Below are 16,088 nucleotides of genomic sequence, written 5' to 3'. Positions count from 1 at the left end.
TGAAGAGGAGCAACGAAAGACCGTACAGGCTTCCATTGGATGGTTTGTCCTTTGTTGTTGCTGCTTCAGAGGAGGGTGGTTTGCATGTGTCTGAATTGAGCCTTATGTTTGAAATTACTCATCTTCTAAGGAGAGCTTGAGGAATCATGCTGCATAGTGAGAATGGTCTGCACTGTAGCAGAGTGACAACCAAAGGAACTCCTTGAGATAATTTATTAAGTAATATAGTAATTATCATGCTCTCCTTGTTTGTGTAAGGGGATGTGGCTGTGAAGGAGCCTAAGCACTATTTCCGTAGGTCTTATTCTTCCTTAGTTGCCTTATTCATCCTTAGCAGCGGGAGTGAATGGCTGCTGGTGAAAATTAAAGCAGTCTTGAGGTTGCTCTCTTGTATGGTAAGTGCAGAGTCATTTGCACAGTACTCTCTAAGTTAAGCTTTGCTCTTCATCACATCTTAAGTAACTGGACTTGTAATTCAGAGCTGTGTTTCACAATTTACATTATCTGTTTACATTCTGCAGCTCATTAACTCAAGTGATAGGCAATACAACATTAGCACCTGAACTGAAGAGTGTAATGTTTCTGATGTAAAGATCGAGGGAGAGCATTTGAAGTTAAGCATAACTAGTTTTTATTGCATGGAACTAGTTTTTGTTGTGTGGTTTTGTTAGTTTCTTTAACGTTTTATCAGTGTCTTTTCAATAAAAATTGTACAGCTGAGTTAGTTCAGGTTCTACAGTGTCTCTTAATTTGGTTAGACAGAAAGTAGATTTAAACATGTCGTGTTTATTTTTTTATGCACCCTGTAACAGAGGCTGTACAGTATTATTTTCAGTCTTATCTTTTAAGCTTTCATAAAAGGACCTAAAGTTGTAGTAATTTTAAAGGACACACTATGGTAGATGAACTTTTCAAGTGAGAGGAAGATAGCTTTTACTGTAATTCTCTTGATAATCCTTAATAATGGAGCAACACATAAAAGGCTTCTAGCGAAATGGGCAAACCTTCCTTAAAGTTACAAAACATTTCTTTAGAAGAACATTTACTAACTCTTACATAAACTCTAAAATTTCTGTTCTTTATATTGGGTGTCTACTTTGAGGTTGACTTAGTTTTTGATCTTTTACCTTTCTTCATCCTCTTTGCTTAAGCTTTTACACTGTGTTTTTATCTGTACTTCTGGTATTCTCTCATCTCTGATTGTTTTATGTTTTCAGGAGTCTAGAAGTTTTAGAATATTTCTTTAAGATCAACTTTATTCTCACCACTATCTGTCCATATACTTTTTTCTTAGTTTTAAAGAATTGTTTCAAAGTAGTACTCCCTTTGTAACATTTTCTTCTTGCTAATTAGTGTGAAGAAATTTATTAATTCTTTCTGTCCTTAACATTTCAGATTATGGCCATGACAAATGGGTAAAGAACAAAGGCTGGATTAAAAAAATCCCAAACCCAAATCATATCATCCTCTATAAATACAGCCTTCTAAAATGAAAGTTTACTTTCTGAGAAGAATCTTGAACATTGTTTTTTAGTTTTCAGTTATCCTTCAGGAAAAAGACCAAACTGACATTTAATTTGACCCTACCATGTTATGATAACATGCTGCTAAATTTCTTAAACTAAGCAGGGAAAGGTCACGTCAGTTTTGGAGGGGATACATGTGGTACCAGATTTCAGATGTCATGGTTTTGATTCTTAAGATGTTATTTTTCATTGTGCTGTTTGAAACTCCTTTTGGATATAACCGAGGACATTGGCTGTTAGAACTCTTGATAGTCTTCCCATAGCAAGGGTCTTGTGTGCTGCTGACACAACGTGAATGGTAAGAAAAGCTATTGGGCTAAGGTGGCTTAAGTCACTTCATGCATTAATACAATTGAGTAATACAGCTGTGTGAGCCCTTATACAGGGCATCCTTCATCCATGACAGAAGCAGCTGAACTTCAGCTATAAAGTAAATGACCTTGATATCTGATGCCTAATTGGGGTGCGAAGTAGGCAGGGCAGGTGTTATAGAGCTAGCTTACTTAAGTGGTGGTTAAAAAGCTGTGAGATTCACCTAGTAGTAAACATAACTAGAAATGCAAAAGTAATGCTTTATATTTTTTCCTCAACTAGTGAAGTGGTAGACTGGTGTCTCTAATAAAGGTGCTCATTTAATACTAGGCAAAATTGAAAGTTTGACCTCTTTCCTTTTATGGAGAAGTGTTAGTTTCTTAATGTTTGGGAGCTGCACTATTAAATGCTGCTGACTACTGCTTATGCCAGTTTTCTAGAAATTAGAAGTTCCTCCTGGGAATAGTCCCAGGGAATGTCAAGTATCAGGTTTCTGTCCAAACAACTGCTGTGGTACTGTTTAAAGTGGCGTGGGTACTGTGGTCATGACTGATCTTTTGTTCTTTGGGTTTATGTGTGCAGCAGCTTTCAATAGCTTCCTGGGCACTTTGCTGCACATGGTCTTTATTCTTCAGAAATCTGATTCACACCAATATTGTAGCAAAGCCTTATACCCAAATAATTCTCCCCAAAACAGGGAGCCATTTCTTTGCATTCCTCACTTGAGGAAAGCTATGGGCTAATGCCATGTGGTTTTCTTCTGAAGATCTTTTCATGTTCTGTTTCAGGCTCTGGCTGACTTGGACAGCATTGGGCTTTCTGCTGCAAGTTGCTAACCTAGACTTCCGGGAAGCACCTTTATGTTCAAGTACTGACTTCCTACCCAGCCAGAGAGGGGTGCCTGACAGGTGCTGGACCTCCAAGTTAAAGCAGTGTCTATACACTCAAGGTTACACTTTAAATTGAACCTGGAAACAGTCACCAGTACAGCCTGAGGTATGGTATAAATGCTTTTTGTATGCAGCATTATGAAATAAATGTTTATTTTCTGTATCATCTGATCCATCTGAATAGATCCCCAATTAATTTCCTTTACTTACTCTGCATATGACTAGGCAATAAGTATAAATCCACATTGGCAAGGGTTTTTTTCTTTCTTTCTTTCTCCCCCACCCTGCCCCCATTGTTGAGCACACATTCAAAGACTATCATCTAGTCTTGCTTTTGGGACATGCAGCATCATGCAAAAATCCAGACAAATTCCTTGATTCAAGCTAATTAAGCAGCTGGCACATCCTCTCAACAAAAGCATGTTTATTGGAGATGTAGGGTGTTTCAGATAGCAATGTTGGGGCTTGTTCTGATGTAAAAAGAGGTTGAAAAGTGAGCAGTATTGATAGTCATAGAAGTTTGGGGAGAAAAATAATGAGGATAAAAACTTCAGAATGGGAAGATGGCTCTAAACTAAATGGAAGATGTCTGTGCAAATTTACTGAACCAATATGAGTTTTGTTTTGACTTTACCATGTGCATGAAAACTAATTTTATTTCTTTCACTTTGCTGCACTGGGGAAATCACTGTACTGTTGTGAGATGTTGTGAAAGATGGAAAGTAATGTCTGTGGTAAAGGAGGCCCAGTGATGGTTTGAGGGTTTCTCATAGAATTCATGCTGCTATTCCTTTATTTTTTTTTTTTTAAATACAGGTTAATTGAATGGCTTTCAAATAGACAAATTACAGGGTTTGAGGAGGGCTTTTTGGTTCGCTTTTTTATTTTTAATGAACCTAGTCCGACACCCAGTAGAGTCTACTGCGGTCTAAGTGGCACTGAGCTTCAGTCGTATTCAACCTTAGAAGAGGCCATTGAGCCCAACAAAAATTCTTCTCTGTGTGCAAAGAGAAATTTTGTCTCAGTACAGATTCTACAAGCAGTATGTAATAGAAGAGTGCCCATAACATGTGCTTTCTGGACCTACAATATCATTCAAAGGATTCAGAAAACCCTTGTAACAGAGCAGTTCACCTTGAAAGGACACCTGTATCATGTTAATGGATGCTCACTGATGCTTCCTGTAAAAAAATAAGCTGGAAATGGAGATAACCAGAAGTTCTATGACAAATGCCATTAGAAACCTTTCAGGAGCTGTCCAGAACTGGGTGCAAGTGCTGTGTATTTTTCTCTTATTTCAGATGTATCAAATCTTTCATCCAAAAGCCTTGCTCAGCAATATAATTAATTAAAATAGTCTGTGAAATACGAGTGAAAATCTTAGCAAACTGACTGTCTCCAGCCCTTCCAGCTCACCCACACTGACCAGTCTGGCTTTACTCCAAGAGCCTCTACAATTCATAAACTTTAAGAAGCATTAAACACATTGATCACGTTAACCAAGAGAATAAAAGTTGCTGCCTCCTACCATTAGGTTCAGAGAAGGCAGTCAATAGGGTTCTTTGGGACTATCATTTTGTAGTAGTGGAGAAATTTAATTTCAGACATCAGTTTATAACCTCTGCCCAACTGTTCTACAATTTTCCATATGCTTTATTTGAATGCCACCCATCAGAAGCTGCCCAAGGCAAGGATGTCCTTTGCCTTTGACTTTTTCCTTTCCTTTCTCTGTTTGATACATTTGCAGTAGCTGTTAGTTGGGATACACCCAATCATAGCATGGAGCAAAGGACTGTTCCTTCTGCAGTTGGCAGTCTTAATGAGTCAGCGAAATATGGCTCATACTACTTGCTAAAAAATCCTCACCCCCAGCAAGCCCTGCTGATCAGCGCTGGTTTTGTTAAGGGAAATTCCCCCTTCATGTCAGATGTGACTACGTTGCTCCCTAACTCAGTCTCGCTGGTTGAGATCACAAACATACATCGCTCTAACAGGTGAGGATGAGGGGCTGAGTCTGTTGGCTACACTTCTAAGTCTAGTTACATGAGGTAAGTAACCTTTGATAAGGAGTAATGACCACAGCCGATGGCAAGGACACTTTCACCTGGTTTCAGCATTCACTAAGGACATAGGTATATATATATATGTATATAATATCATGAGTTACAACTTCAGACCAAAGGTCCTGTCTGTTCCAGTAGTTAGTGCACAGTAGTAGATGCTTAGGGGAGACATAAAGGCAGTATGTATCTCCTTTTGTTTACCCTTCCCACAGTTTGCATTTTATGGATTGTGGTATATTATGTCTAGTTAATATCTTAAAGCCTACAGAATTTTAACTGGTTTTGATGTATACATCACCAAAGAAAAGAGGACACCAGAAGGTACTGTTTCATGTGCTGCAATTTTTCAGGTCAGTGATTCCTTCTGAGGAGATTAAAATGTCTCAGTGTACAATTCTCGCTCAATTTAACCAGGTTAACAGTACTAAATCTGCAGTCTCTTTTAGATAACTTCATGATCCTCTGTAATGGCATCTCTTTTTTTTTTAACATAGTTTCAGCACACTGGTAAATGTCGATAATTGTCCTTGAAAGTGCTGTCATAACTACCCACAGCAATTCTGTTGCATGCTCAGGGATTGTAAATCAGCTTGAGGTTAAGATATAGTTTTCATTTCTTTTATATCATGCAGGTTTTGTGAAGGTGTTTTTGGAGAAATTGATTTAGAAACTAAGTTGGTCACTGCCTGACTGTCTCGCTTGGTACTTTTAACAGGGAGGCAGTCTCTTTCTTCTCTCTGCATTGGTGTTCAACACGTTAAGCTGTGAGCAACACTTTTGCCCTGTGTGCTGATGTGATGCAAAGAAAACACAGTAATAGTTGTAAATTTACAAGGCGACTGTGATTCTGCTATACCTTTGAGGATAGATTGTAAAAGGCTAAATATCTGTCTCTGAATTAAGAGTACAGGACATAGCTGTTTTGCTCGGTGTAGCTGGGATGTTTTGTGAGTTTATTGCCTGTAGCAACAAAACTGGCAGAAAGTCATAGATGAAGCCAGAATGAACGGTAACCTGTTGGAAGCAATCTACAGAATCAATATTGCTGGTGACAGTTTTGTAAACTGTAGGGTGTGTCTATCTATATCCTAGCTTTACTAAATAATCAATCTATTGACTGCCACTCTAGACTTACTCTGTATTCAAGGCAGTCATGCTTGCGCCTGACATACAATTAGTGTCTGGTATTTGGATGAATATGGGGGGAAATACATTGATTAGGACTTTTCCCTTGCTTTCATAAGAAGGGTAAAGGAAGCATTTTTTTAATCTGTTGAACACTTGCAATGAAATATATTTAGCTTCTTGTTAGACAAAATACGCGGTACTCTTTGATTCCAATACAATGATTTCTAACTGCCTCAAGACTACTGAATAAACCCACATTGATTTAAAAAAAAAAAAAGAGACAAATAGATAGCTCTGGCTCTAAATACAAATAAATATTTATACTTTTAGAATTAGCTTTTGTATGTTGACTGCTTGATTCAAGTTACTACTTAAATTTACACACTTTGAAATTTCTACAAAGTTCAGAATTAGCTTAGAAGTGACTGTATTACTTGAGTGACTCAAAACATGGAGAAAACATGCAGATTTTCTCTGCTTCCAAGAGAATGAGGGGGGAAAAATCATAAATGGCATGGAAACCAACTTCATGGGGTTTTTTTTCTTCTTTTCTTTTCCCCCTGTAACCAACTTTTTAAAAAGTTTATTTTCAAATGGTTCCAATGAGGTTTAAAATAGGTTTATTTCTTTTATTATTTCTTTATAAAGTAAAGAATTCCTGTAAGATTCATTTGTCACAGACATTTCTTTTTATTTTGTATTAGAATTTGAGGGGGTCTGGAGCAGAGTGTGAAAGCTGGAAAGTTAAAGAATTGGTGCCAGCGTGAGCATAACAAAAACGAAGACCGAGTATGCCAAAGGGAATAAGTGATTTAAAATCTGAATTTTGTGGATTTCTTTGACTCATATCTGTGTGTAAAATATCTAAGCATATCTTTGGGTAATATTTGAGAGAGAGGTATTTGTTAAAGTCTTAAATTTGAAAGTATATCACCTGTAAATCAAGCAGGAAAACCAGGGAAGAATAGGCTTAACATACTTAAAAAATCTTCTGGTATGAATCAAATAGATAACAGAACTTAAAACCTGTCAGGCCTTCTTTATAGACGTCCTAGAGCACTGAAAATGTCTCTGTGGACTTTTTCCAGAATTCATTCAATACTCTTGTATAAACTTCCATGTTTCTTAGGTAACCATATAGCTCTAAATGAGAAATGTTCAGACCTCATTTTTTGTAGTCCGTATGGACTGTATATTTAGTTTGAATAGTGAAGAACTGGTTTTTTTTCAGATCAAGCTAGAACTTACAATTGAAAAGCAAACTATGTAAAACTAGTTGACATAAGTTTTCGTAGGAAACGCAGCAGTTTGATGTATGGGTCACAGTCAGGTCTTTACCCCTCCTTTTTTTCCCCTCTCATTTTTTGGGGCAATTTCTTGATATTTTGTATTCCAAATAACTTCAGTTGTTAGCAGTTATCTAGAAGAGTCCTGAAAATAAGAAAGAGCCAGGAAGGTCAGTAAGAGCAGCAGCATTTAACCAGAGGAATGGTGCTTGGAATCACTTCAGTTCACCAAGCATCACTTGCTTGTTGGGTATTTGAATAACAGGGACCAAGAAAGAGGAGCTTAAAACAGACTTACAGCGCCCCTTCCCATCCTTCAAAAAGAATGAGCAGAGAATGGAGTTGGCAGTCAGAGGATCTCACTGTTGATGACCTGGATGTGAAGGATGCCTGAACATGCAGCACTGCAAGGTCCAAGGTCTAGTGTATGCCCAACTCCTTGAAGCGTTCTTCCTTTCCAACCTGTTATTGTCCCAGATCTTTCATGCCTTTTCTTTATAACTTCTGATTCACCTCCCCTCAGTGAAGACAGAGTTAACTCATACTCTTAAGTTGTTCTAAATAGATTTTTGAAGACTTACGTTTTTTGAGATAGCTAGAATAGTCCCTCTGACTTCTGCAGATCTACTGTTTGTTCTCTGTGGTGGTTCTCCAAGTCCCTCATGCTTAAGAGAAGGAAGATCTTTATCGATGGCTTTTTTTAATGACAGAAGTTCATAAGTACAGTATATGTATGCCCTTTAATTTTTTTATTGCCTGGTTATAAATCTAGACTGAATGGTGAATGAAGCACTTCAGAAGTTTGTATGGCTCTATAAATTAAAATTGAAATTTCTTTCAAGGCACGGAGAATGCAGTGATGGTCGTCAGTTTTGTGTTTGAAAAGAGTTTACATCTGTTAGTAAATTTAAATGATGAGTTAAATGGTTTTTAAATGATAGAGTGTGAAGGCATATCCTTTACATAATTACTTTAAATGCTTTTTATAGCTTCAGGATTTATGTTGGTAATCACATTGCTACCTGACAGTCTGCATGCTGTAATCCTGCCTTCCTGATGGCTTTCACCTTGTTGAAGGGGGCATTCATTTGATCTCCCTTTAATTGGTAAAGATAACTTCAGTAAAGAACAGTGCTCTAGTAACTTTGAAGTAGTTTGAATAATGTGCTAACATGTATAAGCAATGGGTGTGTTCCTGAAGCAACTTACTGATTTTAGTTTTTATTCGCAAAGTAGGAGTTCTAATAGGATGCTAAGCAATACTTGGGCTAGATTTCACAATATATAATTTTTAGATTTAATGATAGTTCCTTAAAGAGGGGGGATAGGACGTCATTTCCTGATATGAAAGTATAGTAATTGATTAAAGGGTGCTAGATGGACACAACTATCTTTTTGTTTTCCACTCATTTAAATCCTTGCGTAATAAGTAAATATATGAATGCTGTTTGTGTTGTATGAATGAAAATTATCCAGCTAGGTCTTTCAAAGTGTTGTTGGGCCCTGGAAAATTCTGCAGCCAACCTGGATCACCATCTCTGCAGGTTGTCTTATTCCAAGGAACATACAACCACTTGGCTTTAGCTATATAAAGCTGTTTTTATTTTTATGTAGTCACCTGAGCGAGCCCCATGCCCAGAAGTGCAGATTGCTCTTCACCTAGCCTGACTGCAGGATATGGTAATTGGACTCTAGGGAGTGATGCCGGGAGAGGTGCAGAGCTTCCTCCTGGCTGTGCTGGGTTTTTTCCTTAGCAGTGGGCAGGCAATGCTGCTTTTCATAGCTGAGTGACAGTCTTGTTAGAAGGTCTTAAAGGAGCTACAAAACTGAGCTCTTCCAGCTAATAGCTTTGAAAAGCAGTTCAGATGATGGGCATTATACACCATTTCCATCTTTGCTTTTTTTACTCCCTAAACCAAGAGAGAGGTAAAAGGCAGTACATTTTAAGAATCAGAGAAACCTTTTATTTCTTAGGATAGCTGCCATACAAAGTTTGAAACAGCAAGATGGGCTCTCAGAGGTGACCTCTGGCAAACTGAGATGGTTCATGTCTCGCCCTTCTGTTGATGGCTAGTCCCTTCGGAGTAGGCGCCAGATCAGCATGTGTACCCATGCCTCTGGCACCTTGCTTAGCAGCTTGGTGCGTTACTGAATCAGCATGATCGCTGAATCGTGACTGAATCAGTGTGACATACAGCAGCACCACCTTTCACACTCCTGGAACGTATTTGAATTTTCCAGAAATTTGTATATTTACCTGCTCTGAAACAAATATGCTTTTAACATCTATCTCAGCTATTGTAAAAGGTTTCTTCTTTTAGGTACCCAGATACATTACTTATGTATCATGCTTGCTACTGTAAATTATTATTTCTGTAAGATTGTGATATGTTTCATGCTGTACAGAGTGTGATTCTTCTATTACTTTTATATTGGGTCTTTGTCCCATGCTTGATGGGCTAATGTGTATGTTTACAATGATATGCAAGAGTCTGTCACTACCGGCATATTTAAAAATATGGGGCTGAAATGGACTGACTACCCTCTAATCAACCCTGGTCAGTAATTTAAATATTTTCCATTAAGGTGAGTTGATTCTGGGCAAATTTGCTCTACTTTTCTTCCTTCCAAGTAGCCCTGCTGTTAGGTTTGGAAAGTCCTATACTGTAAAGTTGGCACCCTGGAAAAATAAAGACAAAAACCACAAGAAGAAGTTCAAAAGATATACAGACTAAGAATGAAGTTTTCAAGCTACGTTCCAAGGCAAGGACTTTTCATCTTTATACCTTTGAATTGTGAATCAAGGCAGTAAAAGTTACTACTAGGTTAAAGTTTAAATGGCATAGAAAAGGTAGAAAAAAGATTAAACATATTCTGTCTGGACAGTGGAACAAAGACTTTGAATCCTTATCTATGCACCTGTCTATTGAGTATCTAAGTTCCAGGAGTCCCACAGAGGACATGCAATGAGCACTCTTATTGTTCCTATTAAGAACTGAAGTAATTGAAAGGAAAAGTAAGGTAAGGAGAATCAGAAATCAGATGTGACTGCCTGTATGGTTAAAAAATAATTTAAAGGGAAAGTGACTATCAAGCAGTTCATATTATGGAAATCTGACCATTGAAGGTAGAATAAAAAAATCTATTATTCTTTGAAAGAGTTTTTCCTCTCGAAGTAAGACTTAAATATTTGAAAACCAGTAATTTTCACAAAGTGCCTTACTGGCCACTTGTAAAGGAGCAATTCAAATGCATGAGTTTTGATTCTTTGAATTTATGTCTGATGGCTGGATCTGAGCCATGGGGAATTTTTATTTTGTTTTATTTTTCCTGTAGAGATGTCTGTTTTGTAGCTTTTTTTAAGTTTGAAAATTATACAGGTCTAAGCAAGCATGTTAAAATGACGTGCTCTGTTTACTTTGGCTTCCTGTTCAATATAGACATCTAATTCAAAATTGATGTGACACATCTATGTTGCTAAGAGGGTAATAATTATAATTTTAATGTTTTATATTCTGAGTTAGTAAATTGTGGTATCTCCCCAAATCTGGGGTTTGGGGTTTTTTAAGCTGTCCTTTCAGTTCATTAAATTGGTAACTGCAGTGTATTTTATGGAAGTTGGGTTACTAGCTTATACATGTTAAAGAAATATATAACATTTTCTTAATTAGATAAAGACTGAAATCAGATTTGCTTTAAATTGTAATCCATGCAGAACTTCTAAATTCTAGATCAGCACTATAGCTTCCCTTTCATTATGTCATTGGATATGTGGGAGGAAGAAGTATAGGTAATAATTACTTTCTGGTGAAAAAAAAAAAAAAAGAACTTGCCAAAGAGAGAGGAAAAAGCTTTTAAAAATAGATTTTAATGTATAGCTTTTATTTAATACAGATATTCTGTGCTCAGCAGATGCTCAGCAACTTGGAAAATTATCTATTGTCATGGCACTCACTATGATTTATGAGATATCCAGGAATATATTGTGTCTAGGTTTGATGTGAAGTATTACAGGTTGTATCATTATCAGATGGTAAGATTTTATTTGTGTTAAATATCTCAAATGCACAAGGCAAGTTTGCATCTTCCTTTTATATGTCTGTCACAAATGTATTTCCTTTTTAATTTGAGACCGTGGAACTTACCCACTCTGAAGCTGAATTCTGGCTTTACCATCCATATTTCTTACTGAGATTCTCACACTGCATCCAAAAGAATTTGCAATGTCGCTTCTCTGGGACCAGTGAATCCAGCAGATGTTTTCTGCAACATTAGGACAGGCTTCTTAAAATCAGACAGGCTTAATTAGTCAGTCAGAAGAGGTCTTTACTGTCTATGCTGACATTATTTCCATGTCTGACCCAAAGCACAGTTTGCCCATGCAGTGGTGGCACATTTCTTACTCCAGCATGTTGATGCTTCAGTTTGCTTCACACTCTAGACAAGCTATTCTCATGTACTTGTTTCCCTTGACTTCCAGTACTTGACCAGTAGTGTCTTAACATTATTTTTCAGGTTTATCTTCAAGTAACTATTAATTCGTTGTTCTTTACACTTTCACATAATGATCTGATGTGAACAGCAAACATCCCAACTTGCAGAGAAGAAATTAACCATAATACTGTTAACTATTCAAAATACAGAAGTGTGCACATACTTTGATTTTTGTGTGTAGCCTTTCGAAGTAACATGTTCTCCACACATCTCATCTTTGAAAAAGTTGCTGGCCAAGATCATTCCTCCAATGATCAAGGATGGCCTAATTACCTCTTAGAATAAAACCTTGTTATGTGTTTAGGACTTTAAACACGAATCACTACCGATGAGGTGATTGCATACAGAAATGTTGTATGCTGCAGGAATACTGGATTTGCTGTGCGTATTCAAACCACCAGGACAAAAATGTATCTAAGCATGTCTGGCATTTCCTGGGATCTATTATCTGGATGCCTGGAAATCTTGGCTGAATCTAGAATACAAGATGACTTTGCTTTTCTGTCTGAAGAAACGTATACACGAGAAATTCCAGATACGTGATAGCCTGTTTTATGAGGTCAACACTCTTCTGACAATCTACTTTCCCAGCCAAGAAATTAGCCTGTTTAATTTTAGAGCTCTGTGCAAAACTGAATAGGTAAACAGAATATGCTCTTTCAAAAACAGCACATAATGCCTGGTGTTTGGTATGCTTTGGCACTTACTGGATAGCAACCTGTATGTGGGTTGTTCACATGGGGTTGTTTGGGGTTTTTTTATCTTGAGTGTAAACTACAGCTCAGTATGATAGACGTTAGCACTGGTACGAGTGTATCAGGGTAGCTACCCCAATGTAAAGCTTATATATCCATGCTCTACAGATTGTTAGTCAGTGGATTGCAGTTTAGCATCAGTGCATTGACAGTTCACATGGCATTACAAATTCCTCCAGATCAGCTGTGAGCACACAGCAGGTTACCATCTCACAAGGGGTTAACTCATGCAATGAGCCTTTGCTTGGTATCCCAGACTGCATTTCATCATATCTGCTCACTCGCACTGTGCTGTGAGGTGCCAGTCCTGTTGCATAATGGTAGGCAGCTCACTTAAGATGTCACCTTTTGAGGAAACCATGATACTCGTTCATCCTGCTCTGCTCATCCCCATTAGCCTGAGAAATCTGTTCAAAAGCCATATACTCTTTCTTATAGTTGCCTCTGCTTGGTCAGTGGAGCCGTGCTGGTGTTGAGCTGTTGGAGGCCAGTTTGTTTGGGGTTATGGTGGTTTGCATGGAGCTGAGGAAGAACCTGGGGCCCCAGGGTGGGTAATACCATGAGAACATCAAGGGCAATTAATGATCTGGAAGCATTAATAGTGAGAAGAGGATAAGAATAAACTGATGCAAAGAGCTGTGGGCTTTCTGACAGATGCACAGGCTGAAGATTGCAGTTACATGATCCTTGTGAGGTTTTCCTCTTAAAAATTCTTTGAACGATATTGATCCACTGGAGTGATTTGATGCCAGTACAGTGCTTTGCATCATGTTACTGCAGTGATTTTTATGTTCTGCTGAATATCCTAAAATGTGCACTAAAAGCTTTTTAGTATGAATTTCTGTCTGAATTCTCTCTTAAAGTAGTTTAAGAGTATGTATTTGTATAACTTCATCCATAAACCTACATCATTGTAAATGTTTTTAAAAAGGCTTCAGTACAGAAATTGCAGTACTCTGTTAGGTTAAATGTTTATTTGTGATCATAATACTAAAACATCTTGGTTCTCCGTTCTAGGAAGACACATACCATGATTACAGAGAAATCAAACAAAAATGTATTTTTCATAGAGTATTTCTAATTAACCTATGTGTGCCTGTGACAGAAAAGTGGATTTCCATTAAAAACAAGCTTCAGAAGAAGTAAAACTGGTTTTTGAAAATATTTGATATGAGAGAATCACTTCATTTGCTCTGTATAAGTATTCATTTTCATTTTAAGAGGGTTTTTTTCAGATCAAAATATCTTAAAAAATATCTTTTTGTCTCAAGATTTCAACACAGGGCTATTTATATTATAAACACAATGCAGCTGAATTGATAAATTTCACTGTTAATGCATATTGCATACACAATGTGTAGAAGTTAAAGATGAAAAAGTCTGAATAGATATTTTCCCCAGCCAGTTGAAATTTCTTTTCTGTAGTATATCCTACATGCTATTCTCCTGTAATCTTGCCAGATTTTAGATGAGCATAGTCATCTGTGATGTCCCTTAGGATAAATGTCCCGTGCAAAGCATTTAGATGATGCTCAAGACCAAAATTGAATGGTACTCTACTTATAAACAGTGCCAAGAATAGTGTTAGGAGCCAGTGTGTAGCTGGAGTGCTGACTTTGGATGATATGTGAAACTAAACTCTTTAACACATGTGATAGCTATAGATTTGAGGCTGCTTCACGTACAGAAGAGGTTACACCTCCTCACAGGCCTGACTTGTTAGTCAGCTTTGGGAATTACATTATTACCACTATTCCACATGAAATTCAGTTGGGATAAAATATTAATGCCTCTATGCAAACGCCTGTAGCATGGGGAATAAATGAGGAGTTAGAGAAGTGGACACGCCTGCAGGGCTATGATCATACTGGCGTCACAGAGGTGTGGTGGGATGGCTCCTGTGAGTGGAGTGGAGTGGAATGGAAGGATACAGGCTGTTTAGGAAGGACAGGCAGGGAAGACAAGGAGGGGGTTTTGCCCTCTATGTCAATGACCAGCTGGAGTGTGCGGAGCTCCGCCTGGGAATGGATGAGGAGCCAACCGAGAGCCTATGGGTCAGGATTAAAGGGAGGGCAGGGACAGGTGACATTATAGCGGGGGTCTGCTACAGGCCACCCGACCAGGAAGTCTGAGCGGATGAAGACCTCTATAGACACATAGGAGCGGCCTCACATTCACAAGCCCTGGTCCTCATAGGGTACCTCAACCATCCCTCTATCTGTTGGAGGAACAATACAGCAGCGCATAAGCAATCCAGGAGGTTCCTGGAATGTGTTGATGACAACTTCCTTCTCCAAGTGATAGAGGAGCCAACAAGGAGAGGTGCTGTGCAGGACCTTGTTCTCACCGACAAGGAGAGGCTGGTAGGGAATGCGAAGCTCAATGGCAGCCTTGGCTGCAGTGACCATGAAATGGTGGAGTTCAAGGGCAGTGAGGAGGGCACACAGCAAGCTCCCTACCCTGGATTCAGGAGAGCAGACTTTGGCATCTTCAGGGATCTGCTTGGTAGAGTACTGTGGGATAAAGCCCTGGAGGGAAATGGGGCCCAAGAAAGCTGGTTAATATTCAAGGATCACGTCCCCCAAGCTCAGGAGCGATGCATCCCAACAAAGAGGAAGTCGGGCAAAAACACCAGGAGGCCTGCATGGATGAACAAGGAGCTCCTGGACAAACTCGAAGACAAAAAGGAAGCCTACAGAGGGTGGAAGCAAGGACAGGTAGCCTGGGGGGAGTACAGGGAAATTGTCCAAGCAGCCAGTGATCAGGTTAGGAAAGCTAAAGCTCTGATAGAATTAAATCTGGCCAAGGACATCAAGGGCAACAAGAAAAGCTTCTATAGGTACATCAGTGATAAAAGGAAGACTAGGGAAAATGTGGGCCCTCTCTGGAAGGAAACAGGAGACCTGGTTACCTGGGACACGGGGAAGGCTAAGGTACTCAACGACTTTTTTGCCTCAGTCTTCACTGGCAAGTGCTCCAGCCACACCACCCAAGTCGCAGAAGGCAAAGGCAGGGACTGGGAGAATGAAGAACCGCCCACCGTAGGAGAAGATCAGGTTTGAGACCATCTAAGGAACCTGAAGGTGCACAAGTCCATGGTACCTGATGAGATGCATCCGTGGGTCCTGAGGGAACTGATGGATGAAGTGGCTAAGCCACTACCCATCATATTTGAGAAGTCGTGGCAGTCCAGGGAAGTTCCCACTGACTGGAAAAGGGGAAACATAACCCCCATTTTTAAGAAGGGAAAAAAGGAAGACCTGGGGAACTACAGGCCAGTCAGTCTTATCCCTGTGCCCAGCAAGATCATGGAGCAGATAATCCTGGAAACTATGCTAAGGCACATGGAAAATAAGGAGGTGGTTACACTCATTTGTGGAATATAGTATGCCACCTCCTGCATTAAGAAAGAGTGTGTATGCCTTGTCTTTCTAGCCTGAATTTCTTTCACAAACTAAATTGGAGCTAGCAGATTAGGTTGTTGTCCTCTAGTGACTTTAATATGTCTCCTGAGCAGAGTAGTTTTGCCCTGTGTACCATAATGAACATAGTGTAATTAACCATTGGAACATCTTGCCCCAGTAGGTTCTCTGTCACTTGAAGTCTTGATTTAAACACTGTAATTTTCTTGAGA

General features: G+C 38.8%; 1 long non-coding RNA gene across 3 annotated transcripts in view; it reads left to right on the top strand.

Annotated features, from left to right (window-relative positions):
- LOC115345818 overlaps window positions 1-16,088 on the top strand; it is a 131,197-nt gene that overhangs the window by 14,301 nt on the left and 100,808 nt on the right. For all 3 annotated transcript variants that reach the window (XR_003924938.2, XR_003924937.2, XR_003924939.2), the window contains exon 6: window positions 2,627-2,834. This is a non-coding gene — a long non-coding RNA (uncharacterized LOC115345818). The remainder of the gene's footprint in view (window positions 1-2,626; window positions 2,835-16,088) is intronic.

The sequence above is a fragment of the Aquila chrysaetos genome, chromosome 9, assembly GCF_900496995.4.
Source record: "Aquila chrysaetos chrysaetos chromosome 9, bAquChr1.4, whole genome shotgun sequence".
Lineage (NCBI taxonomy): Eukaryota > Metazoa > Chordata > Aves > Accipitriformes > Accipitridae > Aquila > Aquila chrysaetos.
The sequence above is the reverse complement of the archived record's forward strand: the minus strand, read 5'-3'. Positions and strand labels throughout refer to the sequence as shown.